This window comes from Pelophylax lessonae (genome assembly GCF_965119305.1).
Source record: "Pelophylax lessonae genome assembly, chromosome: 9".
NCBI classification, from domain to species: Eukaryota; Metazoa; Chordata; class Amphibia; order Anura; family Ranidae; genus Pelophylax; species Pelophylax lessonae.
The window spans coordinates 2,259,341-2,286,964 of NC_138776.1; the positions used below are offsets into that span (position 1 = coordinate 2,259,341).

The window sequence follows — 27,624 nt, forward strand, 5'->3', positions numbered from 1 at the left end:
CAACAGTAGACACATGACAAAACCACAAACAAATGGCCACTGCCCTCACCTACAGTATCTCACAAAAGTAAGTACACCCCTCAAATTTTTGTAAATATTTTATTCTATCTTTTCATGTGACAACACTGAAGAAATGAGACTTTGCTACAATGTAAAGTAGTGAGTGTACAGCTTGTATAACAGTGTAAATTTACTGTCCCCTCAATATAACTCAACACACAGCCATTAATGTCTAAACCGCTGGCAACAAAAGTGAGTACACCCCTAAGTGACAATCTCCAAATTGGGCCCAATTAGCCATTTTCCCTCCCCGGTGTCATGTGACTCGTTAGTGTTACAAGGTCTCAGGTGTGAATGGGGAGCAGGTGTGTTAAATTTGGTGTTATCGCTCTCACTCTCTCATACTGGTCACTGGAAGTTCAACATGGCACCTCATGGCAAAGAACTCTCTGAGGATCTGAAAAAAAGAATTGTTGCTCTACATAAAGATGGCCTAGGCTATAAGAAGATTGCAAAGACCCTGAAACTGAGCTGCAGCACGGTGGCCCATACCATACAGCAGTTTAATGGGAACTCCATATTTTGAGGGGACAGTAAATTTACACTGTTATACAAGCTGTACACTCACTACTTTACATTGTAGCAAAGTGTCATTTCTTCAGTGTTGTCACATGAAAAGTTAGGATAAAATATTTACAAAAATGTGAGGGGTGTACTCACTTTTGTGAGATACTGTATAACTGTATACTGAAGCACATGGAAGGGCCACGCAAGCAAAACAAAACCAAAGAAATTTCTAGCTCAACTCACCGACCAGCCTGCAATACGCATCTATTTGCAAATGTTTGCAAACTAAACCCCTGTTTTTAACGCATACTGTTAGACAGGATAATTCGGTTGGTTGCAGGCTGGTCGGTAAGTTGAGCAAGGAATTTCTTTGGTTTTGTTTTGCATGCCTTGCCCTTTCATATGCTCCTTGCTGGGAAGGCCAGTTATACTGTTGAACTACTTTATGGGCCTTGCTTTGTGCACTGGTGCGCAGTCATGTTGGAACAGGAAGGGGCCATTCCCAAACTCCTCCCACAAAGTTGGGAGCATGAAATTGTCCAAAATGTCTTGGTATGCTGACGCCTTAAGAGTTCCCTTCGCTGAAAATAAAGGGCCAAATCCAACCCCTGAAAAACAACCCCCACGCCATACTCCCTCCTCCACCAAATGATTTGGACCAGTGCACAAAACAAGGTCCATAAAGACATGGATGAGCGAGTTTGGGGTGGAAGAATTTGACTGTCCTAACCTTAACCCTATAGAACACCTTTGGGATGAATTAGAGCGGAGCCTGCAAGCCAGGCCTTCTCATTCAACATCAGCGCCTGACCTCACAAATGTGCTTCTGGAAGAATGGTGAAACATTCCCATAGACACTCCTAAACCGTGTGGACGGCCTTCCCAGAACAGTTGAAGCTGTTATAGCTGCAAAGGGCGGAGCCAACTCAATATTGAACCCTACGGACTAAGACTGGGATGTCATTAAAGTTCATGTGTGTGCAAAGGCAGGCGTCCCAATACTTTTGGCAATATAGTGTATTTGAGGTATGACACTGTAGTTCCCATGAAAAAAAATTTCAAACACTTCTGCATTCTTCAAAAGATGGGAAGAAATTTGAAATCAATGTTCTCTCTGCCAAGATTTGGGCAACCATCTTTGCAGAAATATTTCTCATTCCCAAATCCTCTGTTAGAATCTGCTGCAGTGTTTATGTTTAATTCTTCTGCCATCATTGGGATACTTCGATCTGAGCGTACGAGGGTTCACACTCTATCCACATTTGGTTTCCTTCTTTTTCATTTTTTCGGCTGCCCACTTCTTGCGTCATTGTGGACTTCTTCCCACCCTCCTTAAACCTTCTATGCCATTCAAAATCACTTAATTTCTTCATGGAATGTTCACCATAAGCCCGGTGTAAGAGAGATAAAGTTTCACTCGCACCTTTGCCAATTTTCACACAAAATTTGATGTTAATCCGCTGTTCCAGATTCCTGTCAATCATTTTCCGCCAACATGTGTTATTTATTCTACTATTCTGTAAGGACTGAGTCAACTGGTCTGCGACCCAGGTGAGTGAAAGTCAGAACACGCTCCAATGTCAATGGCTGTTTGACTTGTTGGATGTCCTACTCCAAAACCATGGGTATTAATATGGAGCCCCCACTCCTTGCAGCTATAGCATTCTCCACTCTTCTCGGAAGGCTTTTCAAAAGATTTTGGAGTGTATTGGGAATTTTTGCCTATTTAACCAGAAGAGTTTTGATGATTAGCAACAGATTTTGGATGAGAAGATCTGGCCTTCCAATCCATCCCAAAGGTGTTCCGTAGTGTTGAGGTCAGGACTCTCGAGAACTGCCATATCAAGATGACAAATCCATGTCTTTATGGAGCTGGCTTTGTACACGGGGGAGGGGGGCAATCACGGTGGAACAGAAAATGTTCTGCAAGGTCTCCACCGGCTTACATATCCCTCTCATAAAGGGTTTGTAAGTAATGAATGATACATAAATTTGTTACGCAACAGATGTTACAGATTGTTATACACAATGCATATGTTCCCTGTGTAGTATTGTTTTATTGTGTTCCCTTTCTTTCTTAGTAATCAGGCTGAACAACGCCCTCTAAACCCCTGAGGAAGCTACAACTGCGAAACGCATTGGGTTTATCATCACCTCCCCACCTCACCTGTACATTATATTTGTGGAATATTTACCTTATTTACTACTGTGATTGGTATATGAGGGATGATGAGATTTCAGGTTGGCTGAGCGGTTTACATTACACTTTTTGTGTATTTTAGGGAACCACTTCCCCAGAAACTTTTTAATGATAAATTGTAATAAAATTCTTCTTTTTATCAATATAACTCTTTAAAATGCTTTCTGTGGGGTTGGGGGGTTTCAGTAAAATTAATAATCCTGTTCATTCTTTCATTTGTTATTTCTTATAAAGTACCGGGATGAGGTTCTGATATGTTCATCTGGAACAGAAAATAGCTTTCCCCAAACTGTTACCACAAAGTTGGAAGCCCACGATAGCCCTTAATATCTTTGTATGCTGTAGTATCAACAGTAACCTTCACTGTAAACATCTGAACCACGTGGAGGGGTGTCCACATACGTTTGGCCTTATAGTAAAGGTCAGGTGATGATTAAGAGTCCATTCAGACTAGTGTGACTTGTCAGGCGACTTGGTTGCCTGACAAGTCGCGGTCGGTCGCTCGCCATTGAGTAGTAAAGGACCCGTTCTAATAGGAGTGACACAAGTCGCTCCGACTTAGAAAAAGGGTCCTGTACTACTTTTGGGCGACCTGGAGGCAACTTGCATTGACTTCAATTATATGAAGTCCATGCAAGTCGCGCCGAGGTTGCGGTGCACGCTGTGCACCGCGATTTCACAGGTCGCCCCACAAAGTCGTGTCGCGCCAGTCTGAAAGTGTCTAACAACTGTTGGCTATATAGTATGTTTTATCCTTTTTCCTACTTTTCACCTCCAGCCTCTTTGACACATTTGCTGTCTACATGCCCCCACTCCAGCTTCGGCTGCACATCATTGCTCTGAACCAGCTTTTAAATCTGAGTTTCTCAATCAAGGTTCCATGGAGCCTTAGGGTTCATACAGGGGTTAAAAAATCCAAGCAAGCAGCGCTGAGTGATTTATACAGTCTAAATCAGTCCCAATCTGACAGGTAGATTCCGTCACCAGAGAAGAGAATAATGAAGCCACACGTCACCCGATTCCGTGTATAATAAGAGGCTGCTTACCAGACCTCCAAAGCATTGGAGCATGTAATGAACCCAGATGGAAAAGAGAAAGACAACCGGCTGCTTCAGGCTGACTCCCAATCACACAGGTAATTCCTCACACAATGCTCCCAACAGGTGGCTGTAGCTCAACATTCAGGGGTGTAGGACACCGTCATAGATAAGACATAAAGGTTCCAAACATAGTGCAGCCCCGTTTGTAGGCAGAAGATACGTTTATTTAAAGGTATACTTACAAATAGGTAGTAAAATCAAGCAGTAAAACAGTAAAGGATCATCTAGTGGCTGCCGCGGCATAGGAGCGTACCAGCGTTAAGTCCAGCCTGACATGTTTCATCCTATTGGATATCGTCAGAGGTCAGGGGTTACTCAGGGTTTTTTGAGCAATGAGCAGTTTATGCCTCTCAGATATTTTTAGCTATCTGTAAGGGGTTCATTTTCCCACTGACCATCGCTCTAATGTATCATGAGTTGTAGATATAGGAATTTTTAGCTGGGGTTCCCGGAGACCGGAAAGTTATTTCAAGGGTTCCTCTGTGTTGAAAAGGTTGAGAAAGGCTGCTCTAAATAGTGAGAGGGAGAGAGAGGAGAGATCACGTTCTTTGTATGCTGTAGTATAACAAGTACCCTTCAATGGAAACATCTGAACCATGTGGAGGGGTGTCCACATACGTTTGGCCTTATAGTAAAGGTCAGGTGATGGTTAAGTGTCTAACAACTGTTGGTTATATAGAATGTTTCATCCTTTTTCATACAGCCATGGCCAAAAGTTTTGAGAATGACACAAATATTATTTTCACAAACTCTGCTGCCTCAGGTTTTATGATGGCAATTTGCATATACTCCAGAATGTTATGAAGAGTGATGAGATGAATTGCAATTAATTGCAAAGTCCCTCTTTGCCATGAAAATGAACAGGTGCCAGTGTTGACGAGGACAAGGCTGGAAATCACTCTATAAGGCTGACTGAGTTAGAATAAAAGATATGAAGCTTTAAATGGAGGGTGGTGCTTGAAATCATTGTTCCTAATCTGTTAACCATGGTTACCTGCAAGGAAACGTGTGCAGTCATCATTGCTTTGCACACAAAGGGATTCACAGGCAAGGATATCGCTGCTACTAAGATTGCACCTAAATCAACCATTTATTGGATCATTAAAGAACTTCAAGGAGAGAGGTTCAATTGTTGTAAAGATGGCTTTAGGGCACCCAAAAAAAGTCCAGCAAGCGCCAGGAACGTCTCCTACAGTTGACTCAGCTGCAGAATCAGGGTACCACCAGTGCAGAGCTTTCTCAGAAATGGCAGCAGGCAGGTGTGATGCGTCAGCACACACAGTGAGGCCAAGAATTTGGAGGATGGCCTGGTGTCAAAAAGGACAGCAATGAAGCCACTTCTCTCCAGGAAAAACATCAGGGACAGACTCATATTCTGGAAAAGGTACAGGGATTGGACTGCTTAGGACTGGGGTAAAGTCATTTTCTTTGACGAATCCCCTTTCCGATTGTTTGGGGCATCCAGAAAAAACCTTGTCCGGAGAAGAAAAGGTGAGCGCTACCATCAGTCCATTCTGAGACCATTCATGTGTGGGGGGGTTTCTCAGCCAAGGCAGGGGCTCACTCACAATTTTGCCACGACGAAAGAATAGTACAAAAACATCCTCCGAAAGCAACTTCTCCCAAGCATCCAAGAAGAGTTTGATGAGGAACAATGCCTTTTCCAGCATGATGGATCACCTTGCTATGAGGTGAAAGTCATAACTGAGTGGTTTGGGGAACAAAACATGGAAATTTTGGGTTCATCGTCAGAAAACTCCCCAGACCGTAATCCCTATGGTCAATCCTCAAGAGGCGGGTGAACAAAAAAAATCCAACAAATTCTGACAAAATCCATGTCAGGTCACCTGTGGCCAGGTGACAACTGCACCCTGTTGGAGACAGGTGTGCACCGCAAGGTAGTGAACCCAATAGCCGACTGCTGCGGATGGACAGGAAACGTGAGCCCAAGATTCCCCATGGCGCGGAGTCTAAGGCCCAGCAGGTGTTCACCAGAGTCTTTAGTGGTGAGGATGGACTTCGCTGCAACTGGACCCTGGTCGCGGCCCCTGGGGTCCCCCGGGTTACGCTCCGTAGGGAAAGAAGGGAAGCAGACACTCAGGACACAAGGGATAGTGATGGGTAAGCGGAGGTCGGGGCAACATGCAGACGAGGGTAACCAAGGGACAGGCCAAAGGTCAGGGTCACAGGCAAACAGTATAGAAAAGGAATTGGCAGCACTCCAGGTTGAGTCAAAATCCAGGTTTATTGACTGGACATCCAAATATGACAATCTTGACAAGGTAGACTTTTGTAATGATTAAGCACAGTCAGTGTGTGAAACGCGTCTACCTTGTCACGATTGTCATATTTGGATGTCCAGTCAATAAACCTGGATTTTGACTCAACCTGGAGTGCTGCCAATTCCTTTGCTTTTATCAAGTTTTCACGGAGGCGAGCTGGGGCATGCACCTGTGTGAGTCATCAGGCAATTACACCACCTTGAGCAGTGACTCCTTGTCTGTTCACAGGCAAACAGTAGTAGTCAGAGACGAGCCAAAGCCGGTACACAGAAAGGTAGACGTAGCACACGGCAGACAGGAACACAAGCTAACAAACACTGTTGAACAGCAAAGCAGACCTGCAGTGCACTGGTTAATATAGATTTCCTGGAATGGCCTGGGGTGGAGCCATACAGGGAGGAGAGATGATAAAAGGCAGCCAGAAGGAGAGTCAGGCCTATATTGGAGACATGGAGGAGAAGGTAAGCTGTCAGACACTATTGCATGTCCATGACACTCCAAGCATTGATTATGGAAGAATGGAGGGGTGGCCAACAGTCAGGATGTGGCCCAGAAGTTGATTGACAGCATGCCAGAGAGAATTACAGAGGTATTAAAAAGGAAGGGCCAACACTACAAATATTGACTCTGCATAAACTTCATGTCATTGTCAATAAAAGCCTTTGACTCTTATGGAATGCTTGTAATTATACTTCAGTATACCATGGTAACATTTGACAAAAAGATCTAAAAACACTGAAGCAGCAGACTTTGTAAAAACTAATATTTGTGTCATTCTCAAAGCTTTTGACCACGGCTGTACTTTTCACCTGAACTCCATCATTTGAAGGGGGGTCCACATACTTCTGGTCATATACAGTAGGTGAGGGTAATTGGTGTCCACAAATCTTTGGCCAATCACTATACCTGGAAACAAAGCACAGCGCTGCTACCTCCTTTCCCTAATCATGTTGGATGTGTTCACCAGTGCGCAAGCTGTTGGCTGCTGTAAGCCCTGTAGGATCTTGAAGAAATGCCGGCACTTCAGTAGAATCCACAAGTGAAAAGCCTTCATTAAATAGAACACAGAAAATCCACACAGAAATCCATCGCATTTTAGCCATTAGGCCTTAGTCACGCCATGCCATAACTAAGCCTGAAACGCCTTGGCTTTCTGTGTGGATTTCATGCGATGTTCAATTTAATAAAGGTTATTGTGAATTCTACTGAAGTGCTTGCATTTCCTATGTTTCAATATGTTTATTGAAGGTTTCAGAAAAAAATATGTGAACAAGGCTGTATGCCAAAACACGTCAGCTATTTTTAATCTTGACCTTTATGTAGCAAATAAAGAATGTCATGGGATTCTGGAGTTGCCGGCTGTAAAGAAACCGCGACCCGCACTGTGCTTGTGGGCTTCCGTTAGTATACGGCTTCCTTCAGTCTTGAACATAGATATCAAATATTCCAGCTGCCCCCCATACATAGCTAGCTGACAACTTAGCTTGTACTGGAACTTTCTCTTTTATTGAACAGTCACGCAGTTTATATATAGCATGGGCATTCCCCTCCTGATCAGATTGCCACACACAGGTCAAGGGTTGCCTGATTACATTATCATATGCAGATGAAATTGTATACAGAAATAGAATTAACCTGAACTAATTATCTAGCCACCTGGACAGAAACAATATGTGAGTTCAATAACAATTAACCACTTGCCGACTGCTCACAGTATATTTACTGCGGCAGTCAGCCCCTCACAGGCAGAGCGATCTAGGTCTACGTCACTAGCCTGTGAGGGCTCTGGAGAGCTCCCGCGCGCTGCCAGAGGCGCGCTCCCGCGCGGTCACGGACCCCCCTGCGCGTGTGACTGGCGGACCCAATCGTCCGCCAGTCACTCACGATCGTCAGTGGAGAGGGAGAAAGGCAGGCGGCTGATGTAAACAAGCCGCCTGTCATTCTCCCCTGTGTAGGAATGGTGATCATACGGTTCTACTATGTAGGACCGTTGATCACTGTTCCTACACCTCAAGCCACAGCCAATCACAGTTAGAATCACGCCCCTAGGGACACACATAACCCCTCCCTCTCAAAAAAGTTAACCCCTTCAATGCCAGTGTAATTTTACAGTAACAGTGCATATGTATAGCACTGATTACTGTAGTAATGTCACTGGTAACCCCAAAAGTGTCAAAAATGTCAGTCAAGGGTCCGATCTGTCCGCCGCAATGTCGCAGTCCCGCAAAAAAAAATCACAGATCGCCGCCATTACGCGCTAAAAAAAAAAACAACAAAAATCTTTCCCTTTGTTAGTAAACGCGATAACTTTTGTGCAAACCAATCAAAATACGCTTTTTGCAATTTTTTTTACCAAACATATGTAGCATAAAACAAATTGTCCGAAAATGTTAAAAAATTTTGATTTTTACATTTTTTCTTGGGGAATTTCATATAAAAAATGTGAAAATATTGTTATTTTTGCAAAATTGAGGCTCTATTTTTGTTTATAGCGCGTGATCAAAAATATGCACAGGTGATCAAATACCACCAAAAGAAAGCTCTGTTTGTGGGAAAAAAAGGACGTCAAATTCGTTTAGGTACAGCGTCGCACGACCGCGCAATTGTCCGTTAAAGTCACGCAGTGCTGAATCGCAAAATAGGCCCTGGTCAGGAAGGGGGTAAAATCTTCTGGGGTTTAAGTGGTTAACAATGGGACAGACAGGCTTAACAGAATCCACATCACACCCTTATACACAGACAAGAGGAAGAGACCACCAGTGACAGAATGTCCATCTCTGACATTGAAAAACATGGAACAGAGGCCAATGTGATTGGCTCTTTCAATCAAAATGTTCAGAATCAAACAGGCCAGGAGTAGTCCTCACATATTTCTCGGGATACATGGTTGATAAATATTACTGTCCCATTTGAAGTAATCCAAACCATATTCTCAGTGTCCATTAAGTATCTGTCTTTCACTCCCAGTGACGGTGAGTACCGTCACACCGGCTACCTCTTTTTCAGAGAAAATTTAACAAGCTCACGGTCCACCCACCAGGGTATACAGTCCCCACAGAGGTATATTCAGGGCTTTTTTTCAGCTGGAGCTTGGTGAACTCAGTTCAACCACCTCTGGCTCAGGCCCTCTGCCCCCTGCTCACCACTATCACTTGTAAACAGAGGCATCTGGCTTCTGTATTTACCAGTGACAGCTTGTCTCCCAGTGGCTCCCACTGAGTGCAGAATGGGGACAAGGGAGAAGCAGGTGCCCAGGGAGCATTGTGGATGCCAACACCCCCACTGGATAATCTCACTGCAAATGAGAGAGGCAGAGCCATCTACAGTTTGGGGGGGGGGGTAATAGAACCGGATGGGTACTTCAACAAAAGTAAGACATGTGGAAGATGGTGGAGCTTTTGGGGGGGGGGGGGGTTGCATGCAGAGGTTAGAGCTGAAAAGGGGTGAAAGTGAGATGTGGACGGGGGATGCAGGGGTAGGCAGCTGTGGAAGAAGGCTGAACGCTATATTCTGTTTGTAGCACACCCCCAAATTCTAAACGTAGTACACCCCCAAACTCTGCACATAATGCACTCCTGGAATTTAATGCCCCTTCAATACCCTCCCACTGTTTGTGAAATTGGACCACACCCACTATTTGGTGCGGTTTGGAGGGTGTGAGGGGGGGAGGCGGAATTTGGGGGGGGGGTCGTGGTTGAGTTCCTGCACCTATTTTCTGAGAAAAAAAAAGCCTGGGTATACTGAATACAAACTAAGAAAGTCAAAAGAAAAGAAAGAGTGGAAAAAAGAAGAGAAAGGAAGGAGAGGGAAAAAGGAAGGGGAAGGACAGAAGGGAAAGGGGAGGACCGCGGACTCGGGATTGGCACAGGCAATAATTATAAATGACCATAGCTGGCCGAATGCAGAGACTGGAAGGAATAGTTGACCCAATTTTCCCAAAATTCCAGCATGTCTTCAAGATCCATACCTATAATGCTGCTGTGCGCGGGCGCTGGCTGATGAGTAGATACTGTACTACAAATCCAGCAGTGGCAGAAATGATAAGTGTAGTTTAGAAGATTTTCCAGTGCCCAGGGAGCGCCCTCACCCTGCTGTCACAGTTTAAGGAGAGATGAATTTTGGAAAGGACAGCATGGAGGTAAGTCTAATTAGCGCATTACACTTACCTCTCGCTGTTCTTTCCAGAATAACCTCCTGGCAGGAGTAAGCAAGCTTCTACACTATCAAAAGATGACAGAGCGTTGCCTGCTAGAGCTTTGCCCACCATTTGTCTGCTGCAAGAAGATTTGGCATTCGGCTGCAGGTATTGCCCCCCCAGGGATCTGCACTTTATACTTGTAGGAGATTCTTTTTATTTAGATAACAGATTGTTTTTACATCTCAGTAGACTTCAGAGTGAGCGCAACATCAAAAGAAGAAAACTTTCTTTCCTTTCCTGAGTCTAATTAAACACGGCAACTAATTTGCACGGATAAAGATGGCACTGGCAGGTCTGGCACACAGTTACCGGTATATCATATTAGACAAGTGACTTTATTTACAGGGAGCACTTTTTTATGATCATAATGCGAGTCTTATTCATAATGACACAGAATATAGCTTCAGTATCTATTATAATATTGTTAGTCTGAAAGTATTATTTGATGTGACACAATCATCGTACAACATTACCAAATAGAAGCCATTGGGATGGATTTATTCAAAGCAAATAGACTGTGCACTCTGCAAGTGCAGTTGCTCCGGAGTTTAGTAAAAGAGGGGGAGCTCTGCTGACTTCCATCATCCAATCATGTGCAAGCAAAAATGTTTTTTTTTTCTTGCATGTGATTGGGTATTCTTTGAAAAGTAATGCTTCACTTACTTCATTTACTAAGCTCTGGAGCAACTGCACTAGCAAAGTGTCGTCTATTTGCCTTTAGTAAATCATATCACAGTCTATTTGCCTTTAGTAAATCATATCACAGTCTATTTGCCTTTAGTAAATCATATCACAGTCTATTTGCCTTCAGGAAAGGCTCTGAGGAAGAGGCTAAGCCTCGAAACGCGTAAGCCCTTTAGGTTCATAGGACGTTACAATATTTGGTTCTGATGCTGATGGCACTATATCCATTTGATATGCTTATACCAAGAATCTGTTTGTATCTTTATACCTTTTATTCAATAAAACCTTTATAGAGGATAATGCACTAGGCCGGTGTGCCCTTGTGTTTGAAGAGAGGGCAAATATTGCCAAGTCAAGATGTGCCATGCTGATAGACTCAGACCCAAAAATACTGAGTGCTGTAATAACATCAAAAGGTGCTTCAACAAAAGTATTAGTTTAAGGGTGTGCACACTTATGCAGCCATATTATTTTAGTTTTTTATTTTTACTTCTCTGCAACTAAAAGTTTTCAGTTTGTTTTTCAACTGAGTTGTAGAGTTTATAGGTTGCATTAAAGGTGGAAAACGTTCTGAAATTATTTATCTTTGGCTCATTTTTTTACATCACAGAAATCTGACATTTTACCCGGGGTGTGTAGACTTTTTATATCCATTGTAAGTAGAACCTTAAATCCCAATTCCAAAAATAATCTAGCTGTAGTCAAAATGTATCTCTGGCTGAAACACTCGCCTCCACCTCTCACCTCCTCTCTGGCGCTGTACCCCACAGGCTCTCTACTCCATGCTCCAGCACAAGCCCTCTTTTGGGTTTAAGGACACTCAACCCACTTCCTGTGAGCCCAAGAGGCCATGAATACACCCCCTGGGGGGCCTGTTATCCTGGTACCCTGCACTCACAGAACAATGCTGGTGTCACGATCTGGAGTCAGGCTCGAAGACCAAAAGCTATAGCAGCTTACACAGGAACCAGCTGGATAGGAACACAGGTAGGTCACACTGGCAGATGACGCAGGCTCGGAATCTAAGTACTAACCGGTGTTCACCAGAGCTCCTGATGGTGGAGATGGGTTTTGCTGCATGTTAGTACCAGGTCGCGGTCCTCAGGATCGCCCCACCAGGAGGTGAGCAAGCCAGGGTCCAGTAGCAGATATAGCAGGTCAGGATCAAGCAGAAGCGTAGTCTAGGAATAGCCAAAGGTCGGTAACAAGAAGTTGCAGGTCAGGATTAGGCAAAAGCGTAGTCGAGGAACAAGTCAAGTGTCGATAACGAACGTTAGCGAAGATAGGGACGGCAGCAGGAGAGACAAGCAAGATATTGGCTGGTGAAGGCACGATATTCTGGCGACCAGGAAGTGCAAAGACACGGCTTAAATCAGGAAGTTCATGGGAGGAGTAAAGAGTTCAAGGTTCAAGGCAATCAAGATTCACGGCAAGATCATTCAAGGATTTGTCAAAGGAGCTGTCCAGCATTCCAGGTGGCTCAGCAAGTAGAGTCATTGCCAGACACACTGGAGGTCCCAGGTTCAAGTCCGGGTCCTGACAGCTGGGTTTTCACCACTCTGCTTTGAGGACCACCCAGTGCCGGAGAAGAGGTAAACAGTAAGCAGACTCTGCACATAATCTAAAAGTTATCTATAAAAACAACGTGCAGGGGGTGAGGGACTATACTTGAGCTTTATTGGGGGCTCTAAAATAAAATGTTTTTTACCTTAAAGCGGAGTTCCACCCTGGATTTTTTTATTTTTTTTTTAATACCCCCGGGACAGTCAGGGCTAGTGCATTCCACAATGGCTAGCCTCTGATCTGTCCCGGGTTGCACTTACCTGTTAGGACAAATACTTACCTTGCAAACGTCTTGTCCAGCGCTGCCATCTCAGATGTGGGCAGCTTGAAGCCAGCGAGATCCCCTTCGGCGTCTTCTTCCGCCTTCTTTGGTCCCACGATGCTCTGCGCCGGCCCCGACGTCACTTCCGGGTCGCGCGCGTCATCCCTCTACAGCTTCTGGGCATGCCCAGAAGCTGTTTAGAAGGGGATGACGCGCGCGACCCGGAACTGACGTCGGGGCCGGTGCTAGCGCAATGATTCCTGGGAGCTATGATGTCCAGCTCCCAGGAATCATTGCAGAGCCAGGAAGTGACGACGGGCCGCGGCCGAGGAAGGAGGAAGAAGGAAGTAAGGTAAGTATTTTTTCTTCGCTACGAGGTAAGTAAAAAAAAAAAAAAAATATGCGATTATCCATTTCTTTTTCAGGTGACCCGGAGCGAGAAGATGGAGGTAAGTATAAAAATAGGGTGGAACTCCACTTTAATGTATTCTATGCATCAAGGTCAAAAAAATGCTTCACTATCTGTCCTAGTCCCCCCTCATCAAAACACTTACCTGAGTCCTCTCCCCGATCCAGCGCTGTAACGGCAACTGGTCAAACAGGAGACAGGCAGCAACAGAAGCCATAGGTTCCTGCTGCTGTCAGTCAAACTCCTGTGAGGAGGGAGCAGGAGCATGGCTTACTGGCACTGTGTGTATCAATGGATGCACACAGCACCTGCTGTTTCCCTTTCATCTTGGCTGGTACAGACTTTTGTTTCTTAATGTTTAAGGTATGATGAGAGTCCTCCCAGCTTATGCCTGACAACCTATATAAACTGAACAAAATTATAATCGCAACACTTTTGTTTTTGTCCCCATTTTTCATGAGCTGAACTCAAAGATCTCAGACTTTTTCTTTGCACACAAAAGGCCGATTTCTCTCCAATATTCTTCACAAATCTGTGTAAATCTGTGTTAGTGATCACTTCTCCTTTGCCGAGATAATCCATCCACCTCACAGGTGTGACATATCAAGATGCTGATTGGACAGCATGATTATTGCACAGGTGTGCCTTAGGCTGCCCACAATAAAAGGCCACTCTAAAATGTGCAGTTTTACTGTATTGGGGGGGGGTCCGAAAACCAGTCAGTATCTGGTGTGACCACCATTTACCTCACACAGTGCAACACATCTCCTTGGCATAGAGTTGATCAGGTTGGTGATTGGTTCCTGTGGAATGTTGGTCCGCTCCTCTTCAATGGCTGTGGGAAGTTGCTGGATATTGGCAGGACTTGGAACACGCTGTCCTATACGCCGATCCAGAGCATCCCAAACATGCTCCATGGGTGACATGTCCGGTGAGTATGCTGGCCATGCAAGAACTGGGATGTTTTCAGCTTCCAGGAATTGTGTGCAGATCCTTGCACCATGGGGCCGCGCATTATCATGCTGCAACATGAGGTGATGGTCGTGGATGAATGGCACAACAATGGGCCTCAGGATCTCGTCACAGTATCTCTGTGCATTCAAAATGGCATCAATAAAATGCACCTGTGTTCATTGTCCATAACATACGCCTGCCCATACCATAACCCCACCGCCACCATGGGCCACTCCATCCACAACGTACGCCTGCCCATACCATAACCCCACCGCCACCATGGGCCACTCCATCCACAATGTACGCCTGCCCATACCATAACCCCACCGCCACCATGGGCCACTCCATCCACAACATACACCTGCCCATACCATAACCCCACCGCCACCATGGGCCACTCCATCCACAACATACGCCTGCCCATACCATAACCCCACCCCCACCATGGGCCACTCCATCCACAACGTACGCCTGCTCATACCATAACCCCACTGCCACCATGGGCCACTCCATCCACAACATACGCCTGCCCATACCATAACCCCACCGCCACCATGGGCCACTCCATCCACAACGTACACCTGCCCATACCATAACCCCACCATGGGCCACTCCATCCACAACGTACGCCTGCCCATACCATAACCCCACCGCCACCATGGGCCACTCCATCCACAACGTATGCCTGCCCATACCATAACCTCACCGCCACCATGGGCCACTCCATCCACAATGTTAACATCAGCAAACCGCTCACCCACACAATGCCCTACACGCTGTCTGCCATCTGCCCTGTGCAGTGAAAACCGGGATTCATCCGTGAAGAGAACACCTCTCCAAAGTGTCAGATGCCATCAAATGTGAGCCTTTGCCCACTCAAGTTGGTTACGATGAGGAACTGCAGTCAGGTGGAGACCCTGATGAGGATGACGAGTATGCAGATGAGCTTCCCTTGAGACGGTTTCTGACAGTTTGTGCAGAAATTCCTTAGTTATGCAAACCGATTGTTGCAGCAGCTGTCCGGGTGGCTGGTCTCAGACCATCTTGGCGGTGAATATGCTGGATGTGGAGGTCCTGGGCTGGTCTCAGACCATCTTGGCGGTGAATATGCTGGATGCGGAGGTCCTGGGCTGGTCTTAGACCATCTTTGAGGTGAAGATGCTGGATGTGGAGGTCCTGGGCTGGTCTCAGACCATCTTGGAGGTGAAGAAGCTGGATGTGGAGGTCCTGGGCTGGTCTCAGACCATCTTGGAGGTGAAGATGCTGGATGTGGAGGTCCTGGGCTGGTCTCACACTATCTTGGAGGTGAAGATGCTGAATGTGGAGGTCCTGGGCTGGTGTGGTTACACGTGGTCTGCGGTTGTAAGGCCGGTTGGATGTACTGCCAAATTCTCTGAAACGCCTTTGGAGACGGCTTATGGTAGAGAAAAGAAGATTCAATTCACGGGCAACAGCTCTGGTGGACATTCCTGCAGTCAGCATGCCAATTGTACGCTCCCTCAAAACTTGCCACAGCTGTGGCATTGTGCTGTGTGATAAAACTGCACATTTTAGAGTGGCCATTTATTGTGGGCAGCCTAAGGCACACCTGTGCAATATTCATGCTATCCAATCAGCATCTTGATATGCCACACCTGTGAGGTGGATGGATTATCTTGGCAAAGGAGAAGTGATCACTAACACAGATTTACACAAATTTGTGAACAATATTTGAGGGAAATCGGCCTTTTGTGTACATAGAAAAAGTCTGAGATCTTTGAGTTCAGCTCATGAAAAATGGGGGCAAAAACAAAAGTGTTGCGTTTATAATTTTGTTCAGTGTATATATATGTCAGGTTGCTTACCATAGTTACCGAACAACAGAAAAACTAGAGAGACACTCTCAAATTCTACCTTAAGATTGCACTCTGGTATCATACATGCCAGTACCTGTTTACTGTAGCTATAGAGAAAATAGGCTGCTGAAACTGTCAACGGAATACAACAATGGTATCTACATTCCAATTGTATCCAACAGCAATTGTTTGTGAAGTATCCATTCAAACACAACCTGATTTTCTGTGTCTGTGAAAACTACTCTGATTTCAGTCTTATAGAAAAATCATTCATATAATATATTTTATTTTACACGCAACATATTCCGCCCTTGATTTTTTTCTCAGACTCCACACAGACTAATAACTCATACTAAACATTAATTTGCCTTGAATGCAACTCCCTCCAATAGTTTCTGCTTATTTGACAGGCATTTTGCTTAAAATTGTTCTATTTGTCAGTATCGTATTGTATTCCTAATATTGTAATAGTTTTGTATGTACAGCATTTTTGTATAGTAAAAGCCCATTTATACACTGCATAGGTTTGAGCTTCCTTAATTATACCTCAAAGTAACTCTGCTAGATAGATGCAAGCATAACACCTGCACAGATGCTTCCTTAGCACAAGGCTTGCTGAATGGGGCACCCGGAGGAAAGAGTAGTACACAGCGCCAGTGAGAAGGTTTTGGACTGCTCTGTGCAAAAAAATGTGCCATTATTATCAATTTAAAGTGGATCACATTGCACTCCTGTGACTCATTTTCAGCAGACAGTGGGCTGAAGCCCGCCGCTGGCTGATGTCACAGAGTCGGTCCAGGCTCTGGAAGGATCGTGACCATAAGGTTGGGATACACCCACATGCCTATACCGGCACCTGGCTCAGCCTCTCAGCGAGCCGCTCCCACCCCCTCCACAGCCCAGCACTCCAGTGAGTGTGGGGGGCAGAGCAGAGAGCCGGTGACTGACAGCTACCAGCTCTCTGCTCAGGGAGCTCTGAGAACCGAGCGATCGGCAGTGTTTGATCGCTTGGTTCTCAGTCTTAGAGCCAGTGGGGACAGATATAGCATCGGACCGATGCCACATCCAGCGTGGTAAGTATGATTATAAAAAAAAACAAAACATGGAATGCAATTTGGTGAATGGATTACAAATGCACAGCTGAAAGATATCACAAAAATAAATGTGTTCATATCAGGAATGAAAACACAAGGGTGATTTTATGAAATTGAATGAATGGAGGTATTTACAGCTAAAGCACAAAATTACCCCAACCAGTTAGATCTGAGGAAGATTTAAATCCACTTGAACATCTTTGTAACATACAGGAACCCGTAAAACACAGAACAGCACGGATTTATAAAATACTCAAGGAGCTTGAAGAGCCGAGAATTCTTCCATTCATTAGAAAATGGGAATGGGAATTGGGAACACAGTTAGAAGAGCACTAAATAGGTAAAATAATGAGAGCAGCGCATAGTTCGGCAGTAGCTATAAAGACAATTGAAATGAACTATAAACTCTTGACAAGATGGTATAGAACACCTGAGAAAGTACAAAAATATCAGCCGGAGAAATCGCCACTTTGTCGGAGAGGATGTAATATGATGGGCCCTATGACCCACTTATGGCGGGAGTGCCCAAAAATACGAGAGTATTGGCAGGAAGTGGAAGAATATATAAAATAAATTACAGGTATAGAGATTCCAGGCGTCCCATGGGGCTGTCTATTCCATAATACAAATAAAACAATACAGGAGTACAATGTTACCACACTTCCCAAATGCTGCAAAAGGTATAATTCCACAAAAATTGTTAGACCCAGAAAGACCCTCAATAAAGGAATGGTTTAAAATAATTGAATACATATTTAAAGCGGCGTTCAGGCCAAAATATATGTTTCACACAAAAAACACCCCTAGAACACTCATGCCTCGTGCAGTGTAATAAAGTTATGCTGTAACTTATACCCAGTATTTGATTTGTGCAGCATGTTTTTTTACTTTGAGTAGTTCTTCCACACAGCGGCCATCTGCAGTGTGGGCATCTGAAGCTGCTGTGTCCCTCTTCCTGTATTCCATGCATGCTGGCTACCCAGCATGTACCTGGCAATCTTGCACATGCGCGGTGCGTTGCGATCAGCATGATAGCTTGTGGGGCGGGTTTACATAGCGTCAGCGGCGTTAGAGGAAGTGGAAATATGTACAGAGGAAGAGAGGAATAGGGAAGAGAATGGGGACTGAGAGGAGAGGGTGGGGGAAGAGTAGTGTGGGGTACTGGGTAGGGTAGGGAGGGAACGGGTGAAGATGGGAGATAATAGTAATTGTATACAGAAATATGTGATGTGGTTGTATATTTTACAACATGACCCCTGATGACGTCAGACGCATCGGACGAAACGCGCAGGGTCACGGGGTAACGTGACACATCATTTCCGCCATTTGGAACGCAATCGGCATCCCTTCATGTTTGATGTAGCATTTTGTTTCCTGATCAATTGTAAGTGCTTTAACCTTTTCAAATTTATTAAATTGGCAATATTACACTACAGAGGCCTCTCTCTTTCTTTGCTCCCCTTTATTATGATCCATCGATGAGATTATGAGGAGTCAAGACTATTCCAAGTGGCTTTATTTAATGGTGGCCCCAGGTGGAGAGTTCATGCTTGTGGTTTAAAGACCACCATACAGTGCTATGAAAGTCATACACACCTCTGGTAAGTAGCCCTTTTTACCGGTTGTGGATTGAGGCACATTATCTGACACAGTCTGTGGGAGAAATTTCCTATGAAGAGCGATCCGTAAGAGTGTGATTCACAGTGGTGTTATGGAAATTCTAACTTATGTGATTGTGATTCACATTGATGCTTATTGGACAGTTTTCATAACACACATATTTATAAATTTTTATTAGCACTCAAGCACTTGTTTGTATGAATTATTATATATTTATATTTAATTATTTAACTATTTATGTATTTATATATATATTTATTCATTTAATTATTTATATTAAGAACGGTTTCTCAGAATAACCGTTCAGCTTATTTGCTGATCGGCTTCTCTGATCATTTTATTGTATATTTTTCTTGTTCAAATTTTTTATTGTAGAAAGTTAAGAAAGGATACAAAACAGCGGTATAAAGTATGATACAAAATATAAATGAAGACAACAGGTTTCATTGGCGTGAGATATATACGGAGGAAAGGAGAACGTGTAGTAGAGAAGGGGGCGTCCTCAGCATCTCCCTCTCATAACATGTGAAACAAGTGCAATAGCTGTTTGGCACCCCAACGGGGGACAATACCAAAGAGCAGAAGGAGTCTGGGAAACTGTAAGTTATGGGGGATACTGAAGTATAGCAAGGGTAGTTGTGGGGGGGAAAGAAGGAGGGGGAGAGGGGGATCAGATGAAAGTGTGGGGGAAGCAGAAGTGGGCTGAGAAAGGGAGAGGGGTGCGGAACTGTGGAGGAACTGACATAATAGCTGACAGCGAGAAATCAATGGTTAATTTTATTGAATATTTTTAATGTTTGTAATGAGAAAATAAAAACAATTTAATTTAAAAAAATAAATAGAAAAAAGCCATTCCCATACATTTAACATGGTACTTACAGTGCCTTGCGAAAGTATTTGGCCCCCTTGAACTTTTCGACCTTTTGTCACATTTCAGGCTTCAAACATAAAGATATAAAACTGTAATTTTTTTGTGAAGAATCAACAACAAGTGGGACACAATCATGAAGTGGAAGGAAATGTATTGGATAGTTCAAACTTTTTTAACAAATAAAAAACTGCAAAATTATTCAGCCCCCTTAAGTTAATGCTTTGTAGCGCCACCTTTTGCTGCGATTCAGCTGTAAGTCGCTTGGGGTATGTCTCTATCAGTTTTGCACATCGAGAGACTGAAATTTTTTCCCATTCCTCTTTGCAAAACAGCTCGAGCTCAGTGAGGTTGGATGGAGAGCGTTTGTGAACAGCAGTTTTCAGTTCTTTCCACAGATTCTCGATTGGATTCAGGTCTGGACTTTGACTTGGCCATTCTAACACCTGGATATGTTTATTTGTGAACCGTTCCATTGTAAATTTTGCTTTATGTTTTGGATCATTGTCTTGTTGGAAGACAAATCTCCGTCCCAGTCTCAGGTCTTTTGCAGACTCCATCAGGTTTTCTTCCAGAATGGTCCTGTATTTGGCTCCATCCATCTTCCCATCAATTTTAACCATCTTCCCTGTCCCTGCTGAAGAAAAGCAGGCCCAAACCATGATGCTGCCACCACCATGTTTCACAGTGGGGGATGGTGTGTTCAGGGTGATGAGCTGTGTTGCTTTTACACCAAACATAACGTTTTGCATTGTTGCCAAAAAGTTTGATTTTGGTTTCATCTGAGCAGAGCTCCTTCTTCCACATGTTTGGTGTCTCCCAGGTGGCTTGTGGCAAACTTTAAACGACACTTTTTATGGATATCTTTAAGAAATGTCTTTCTTCTTGCCACTCTTCCATAAAGGACAGATTTGTGCAGTATACGACTGATTGTTGTCCTATGGACAGAGTCTCCCACCTCAGCTGTAGATCTCTGCAGTTCATCTAGAGTGATCATGGGCCTCTTGGCTGCATCTCTGATCAGTCTTCTCCTTGTATGAGCTGAAAGTTTAGAGGGACGGCCAGGTCTTCGTAGATTTGCAGTGGTCTGATACTCCTTCCATTTCAATATTATCGCTTGCACAGTGCTCCTTGGGATGTTTAAAGCTTGGGAAATCTTTTTGTATCCAAATCCAGCTTTAAACTTCTCCACATCAGTATCTCTGACCTGCCTGGTGTGTTCCTTGTTCTTCATGATGCTCTCTGCGCTTTAAACGGACCTCTGAGACTATCACAGTGCAGGTGCATTTATACGGAGACTTGATTACACACAGGTGGATTCTATTTATCATCATTAGTCATTTAGGTCAACATTGGATCATTCAGAGATCCTCACTGAACTTCTGGAGAGAGTTTGCTGCACTGAAAGTAAAGGGGCTGAATAATTTTGCACGCCCAATTTTTCAGTTTTTTATTTGTTAAAAAAGTTTGAAAAATCCAATAAATTTCGTTCCACTTTATGATTGTGTCCCACTTGTTGTTGATTCTTCACAAAAATTTACAGTTTTATATCTTTATGTTTGAAGCCTAAAATGTGGCAAAAGGTCGCAAAGTTCAAGGGGGCCGAATACTTTCGCAAGGCACTGTACATTATTACCAATGAGCCCATGCTATTCACAAGTATATCTAAAAAATAAGAAATTGACCACAGATTTCCGGTAACTGTAGCTCCCCAACTTTCAGCTGAAGTCTTTTAGCTAACAAAAAAAAAAAATAAAAAAAGCAGCTTTTGCTTTAATACTTATCTACTAACCAGAGCCATTTCCCAGCAGTACATTTTTTCTGCCACTAGATGTCCTCAGTCTTTTGAGTTACATGATGGCAGGTATCATTCAACCCATTTTATTATGGGCACAGGCTGTCATGGACCCGCCCCCCTGGGCAGTGTAATCACTCAGGAGATGACCAGGGAGTAAACTAGGAGATTCTGGTGTCATTGGTTAGGAAGGGGCGTATTTTGAGGTTGAGGCGGCAAGATTTGAACAGTGGTTGGACGTGGGGGCCAAAGGATTACACCTAGAACCTTGGCATGCCACATACAGTCAGGTCCATAAACATTGGGACATGGACACAATTCTAATCTTTTTGGCCACCACAATGGTTTTGTAGTGAAACAAACAAAATGTGCTTTACCTGTAGACTTTCAGCTTTAATTTGAGGGTATTTACATCCAAATCAGGTGAACGGTGTAGGAATTACAACAGTTTGTATATGTGCCTCACACTTTTTAAGGGACCAAAAGTAATGGGACAATTGGCTGCTCTGGCCAGGTGTGTGTTATTCCCTCATTATCCCATTTACAAGGAGCAGATAAAAGGTCCAGAGTTCATTTCAAGTTTGCTATCTGCATTTGGAATCTGTTGCTGTCAACTCTCAATATGAGATCCAAAGAGCTGTCACTATCAGTGAAGCAAGCCATCATTAGGCTGAAAAAACAAAACAAACCCATCACAGAGATAGCAAAAACATTAGGTGTGGCCAAATCAACTGTTTGGAACATCCTTAAAAAGAAATAACGCACCGGTGAACTCAGCAACACCAAAAGACCCGGAAGACCACGGAAAACAACTGTGGTGGATGACCGAAGAATTCTTTCCCTGGTGAAGAAAAAACCATTCACAACAGTTGGCCAGATCAAGAACACTCTCCAGGAGGTAGGTGTATGTGTGACAGATCAAGAACACTCTCCAGGAGGTAGGTGTATGTGTGTCAGATCAAGAACACTCTCCAGGAGGTAGGTGTATGTGTGCCAGATCAAGATCACTCTCCAGGAGGTAGGTGTATGTGTGTCTGATCAAGATCACTCTCCAGGAGGTAGGTGTATGTGTGCCAGATCAAGAACACTCTCCAGGAGGTAGATGTATGTGTGCCAGATCAAGAACACTCTCCAGGAGGTAGGTGTATGTGTGTCAGATCAAGAACACTCTCCAGGAGGTAGGTGTATGTGTGCCAGATCAAGATCACTCTCCAGGAGGTAGGTGTATGTGTGTCTGATCAAGATCACTCTCCAGGAGGTAGGTGTATGTGTGCCAGATCAAGAACACTCTCCAGGAGGTAGGTGTATGTGTGTCAGATCAGGAACACTCTCCAGGAGGTAGGTGTATGTGTGTCAGATCAGGAACACTCTCCAGGAGGTAGATGTATGTGTGTCAGATCAAGAACACTCTCCAGGAGGTAGGTGTATGTGTGTCTGATCAAGAACACTCTCCAGGAGGTAGATGTATGTGTGCCAGATCAAGAACACTCTCCAGGAGGTAGGTGTATGTGTGTCTGATCAAGAACACTCTCCAGGAGGTAGGTGTATGTGTGTCTGATCAAGAACACTCTCCAGGAGGTAGGTGTATGTGTGTCAGATCAAGAACACTCTCCATGAGGTAGGTGTATGTGTGTCAGATCAAGAACACTCTCCAGGAGGTAGGTGTATGTGTGTCAGGTCAGGATCACTCTCCAGGAGGTAGGTGTATGTGTGTCAGATCAGGAACACTCTCCAGGAGGTAGGTGTATGTGTGTCAAAGTCAACAATCAAGAGAAGACTTCACCAGAGTGAATACAGAGGGTTCACCACAAGATGTAAACCATTGGTGAGCCTCAAAAACAGGAAGGCCAGATTAGAGTTTGCCAAACAACATCTAAAAAAGCCTTCACAGTTCTGGAACATCCTATGGACAGATGAGACCAAGATCAACTTGTAGCAGAGTGATGGGAAGAGAAGAGTATGGAGAAGGAAAGGAACTGCTCATGATCCAAAGCATACCACCTCATCAGTGAAGCATGGTGGTGGTAGTGTCATGGCGTGGGCATGTATGGCTGCCAATGGAACTGGTTCTCTTGTATTTATTGATGATGTGACTGCTGACAGAAGCAGCAGGATGAATTCTGAAGTGTTTCGGGGAATATTATCGGCTCATATTCAGCCAAATGCTTCAGAACTCATTGGACGGCGCTTCACAGTGCAGATGGACAATGACCCGAAGCATACTGCGAAAGCAACCAAAGAGTTTTTTAAGGGAAAGAAGTGGAATGTTATGCAATGGTCAAGTCAATCACCTGACCTGAATCCGTTTGAGCATGCATTTCACTTGCTGAAGACAAAACTGAAGGGAAAATGTCCCAAGAACAAGCAGGAACTGAAGACAGTTGCAGTAGAGGCCTGGCAGAGTATCACCAGGGATGAAACCCAGCGTCTGGTGATGTCTATGCGTTCCAGACTTCAGGCTGTAATTGACTGCAAAGGATTTGCAACCGAGTATTAAAAAGTGAAAGTTTGATTTATGATTGTTAATCTGTCCCATTACTTTTGGTCCCTTAAAAAGTGGGAGGCACATATACAAACTGTTGTAATTCCTACACCGTTCACCTGATTTGGATGTAAATACCCTCAAATTAAAGCTGAAAGTCTGCAGGTAAAGCACATCTTGTTTGTTTCATTATAAATCCATTGTGGTGGTGTATAGAGCCAAAAAGATTAGAATTGTGTCCATGTCCCAATATTTATGGTCCTGACTGTACAAGCTATTCACTTCTTTGGCTGCCTGTGCGTGCCACCTGCGGTTCCTCAAGCATTAAAAAAATGTACCCACAATTGTTGATGTGCACGAGCCCTTATGGCAGCAACCTGAAGCTGCCACAAAGGTCCCTCATTTTGAGGTTAGGTAACATTAGCAGTCAATGGAACTGTTATTTCCCAGAGATTTTGTTGCTTCATTATTTACCAATTCATCTTTCGCAGCGTGTTCACCTGGTTATGAAACTGTTGGCTTCAGCAGCTGCTTATGTTATGCAACGCAGCTATCGATAATAACGGCACAAGTGAGCGCCAGGAGTACCGCGGCCGGTTATATCATTTCAGCAAGCTACAAATCAACATACAAACGAGTGAATTCCTGACGAGTGGAATACAGCCGCTAATGACAGCACTCAGGAAGTTAATTGCTTGCTCTTATTTCACATTCCTTTTCTTTCTCTCCATATACACTGTCGCACAAAAGTAAGTACACCCCTCACATTTCTGTAAATATTTTATTCTATCTTTTCATGTGACAACACTGAAGAAATGAGACTTTGCTACAATGTAAAGTAGTGAGTGTACAGCTTGTATAACAGTGTAAATTTACTGTCCCCTCAAAATAACTCAACACACAGCCATTAATGTCTAAACCACTGGCAACAAAAGTGAGTACACCCCTAAGTGACAATGTCCAAATTGGGCCCAATTAGCCATTTTCTCTCCCCGGTGTCATGTGACTCGTTAGTGTTACAAGGTCTCAGGTGTGAATGGGGAGCAGGTGTGTTACATTTGGTGTTATCGCTCTCACTCTCTCATACTGGTCACTGGAAGCTCAACATGGCACCTCATGGCAAAGAACTCTCTGAGGATCTGAAAAAAAGAATTGTTACTCTACATAAAGATGGCCTAGTCTATAAGAAGATTGCCAAGAAACTGAGCTGCAGCGCGTTGGCAAAGACCATACAGCGGTTTAACAGGATAGGTTCTACTCAGAACAGGCCTCGCCATGGTCGAACAAAGAAGTTGAGTGCCGTGCTCAGCGTCATATCCAGAGGTTGTCTTTGGGAAATAGACGTATGAGTGCTGACAGCATTGCTGCAGAGGTTGAAGGGGTGGGGGGTCAGCCTGTCAGTGCTCAGACCATACGCCGCACACTGCATCAAATTGGTCTGCATGGCTGTCATCCCAGAAGGAAGCCTCTTCTAAAGATAATGCACAAGAAAACTCGCAAACAGTTTGCTGAAGACAAGCAGACTAAGGACATGGATTACTGGAACCATCTCCTGTGCTCTGATGAGACCAAGATAAACTTATTTGGTTCAGATGGTGTCAGGCGTGTGTGGGGGCAACCAGGTGAGGAGAACAAAGACAAGTGTGTCTTGCCTACAGTCAGGCATGGTGGTGGGAGTGTCATGGTCTGGGGCTGCATGAGTGCTGCTGCCGGCACTGGGGAGCTACAGATCATTGAGGGAACCATGAATTCCAACATGTACTGTGACATACTGAAGCAGAGCATGATCCCCTCCCTTCAGAGACTGGGGGGCAGGGCAGTATTCCAACATAACGACCCCAAACACACCTCCAAGATGACCACTGCCTGGCTAAAGAAGCTGAGGGTAAAGGTGATGGACTGGCCAAGCATGTCTCCAGACCTAAACCCTATTGAGCATCTGTGGAGAATCCTCAAACGGAAGGTGGAGGAGGGGAAGGTCTCTAACATCCACCAGCTCTGTGATGTCATCATGGAGGAGGGGAAGAGGACTCCAGTGACAACTTGTGAAGCTCTGGTGATCTTCAAGCCTAAGAGGGTTAAGGCAGTGCTGGAAAATAATGGTGGCCACACAAAATATTGACACTTTGGGTCCAATTTGGAGATTGTCACTTAGGGGTGTACTGACTTTTGTTGCCAGTGGTTTAGACATTAATGGCTGTGTGTTGAGTTATTTTGAGGGGACAGTAAATTTACACTGTTATACAAGCTGTACACTCACTACTTTACATTGTAGCAAAGTCTCATTTCTTCAGTGTTGTCACATGAAAAGATACAATAAAACATTTATAAAAATGTAAGGGGGGGGAGTACTTTTGTGCGTTACTGTATGTGCAGCCAATAATGTAACTTGTTGGTAGCTCGTTACTTAATGGAAAACATCCATACACTGATACAAAGTACAATGAAAATTCCCATGAGACTTTGAGGGCCATAATGTTTGTTAAAAAAGCAAAAAACGATATAACGGCTGGTATACCAATAACTGTACCGGGCCGCTGTGAGTAGCCCTGGTACCATGTGATCACAGCGATTACAGTCACAGTAGAAAGCAAGGCTGTCATTCAGGAAACCTTGCTTACTACTTTGATAGGTTGCAGCTATCACATGGTACATAGGCGCTAAGATTTGCCCTGGTACCATGAGATTGCTATAACCAATCACAGCAATCAACAGACACAGAATAAAGCAAGGCTGTCATTCATGAAACCTTGCATACTACTGTGATTGGTCACAGCAATCACATGATACATGGCCGTTGTAATTGGCCACGGTACCATGTGAGTGCTGTGACCAATCCAAGCAATCACAGCCTCAGTAGAAAGCAAGGCTGCCATTCATGAAACCTTGCTTACTACTGTGATTGGTCACAGCTATTACATGGTACATGGCTGTTGTGATTGGCCCTGGTACCATGTGATCAATCTGACCAATTACAGCGATCACAGTCACAGTATAAAGCAAGACGGTCAGTCATTCATGATGCCTTTATATCTACTGTTTGATTTCTGTGATTGATCACAGTGATCACATGGTACCAGGACCAACCACAGCAGCCATGTATCATGTGATAGCTGCAACTAATCACAGTATCAAAGTAACAGTAGAAAGAAAGGCTGTCATTAATCAAACCTTGCTTACTACTGTGATTGGCTGCAGCCATCACATGGTACATGGCCCTGGTACCATGTGATCATTGTGATCAATCACAGCGATCACAGTCACAGTAGAAACCAAGGCTGCCATTTATGACGCATTGCTTTCTAGTGTGTGATCTCTGTGATTGGTCACAGTGATCACATGGTACCAGGGCCAATCACAGCGGCCATGTACCAAGTGATACCTGCACCCAATCACAGCATTACAGTAGTTAGCAAGGATTAATGAATGAAACCTTTGAAGAGTGTTACATAGCGGCTGTTATAAGAAGTCCCTGATTCGGGGATAGTTATAGTATGTTGTGTTTCTATAGTGTTAAACATATCCACACTCATCCCCAACTGGAACAAACTGACGCGTTTCAAGGTATTCTTTCCTTCTCTTCCTCAGTGGTTCACGTATGCCACCATTTGTATATGAAGAGACAGACCAGCCAAATTAAAATTACTCTAGACGAGTTTTATTTTGGCTGGCTACAATTGAGCAATTGCATGTAGACAAGATAAGGGCTAG

At 44.2% G+C, this 27,624-nt stretch overlaps 1 protein-coding gene across 1 annotated transcript in view; it reads right to left on the reverse strand.

Moving 5' to 3' along the window:
- Positions 1 to 27,624, reverse strand: part of LOC309563082 (NACHT domain- and WD repeat-containing protein 1-like) — a 220,966-nt gene that overhangs the window by 27,953 nt on the left and 165,389 nt on the right. The gene's annotated exons all lie outside the window — the stretch shown is intronic.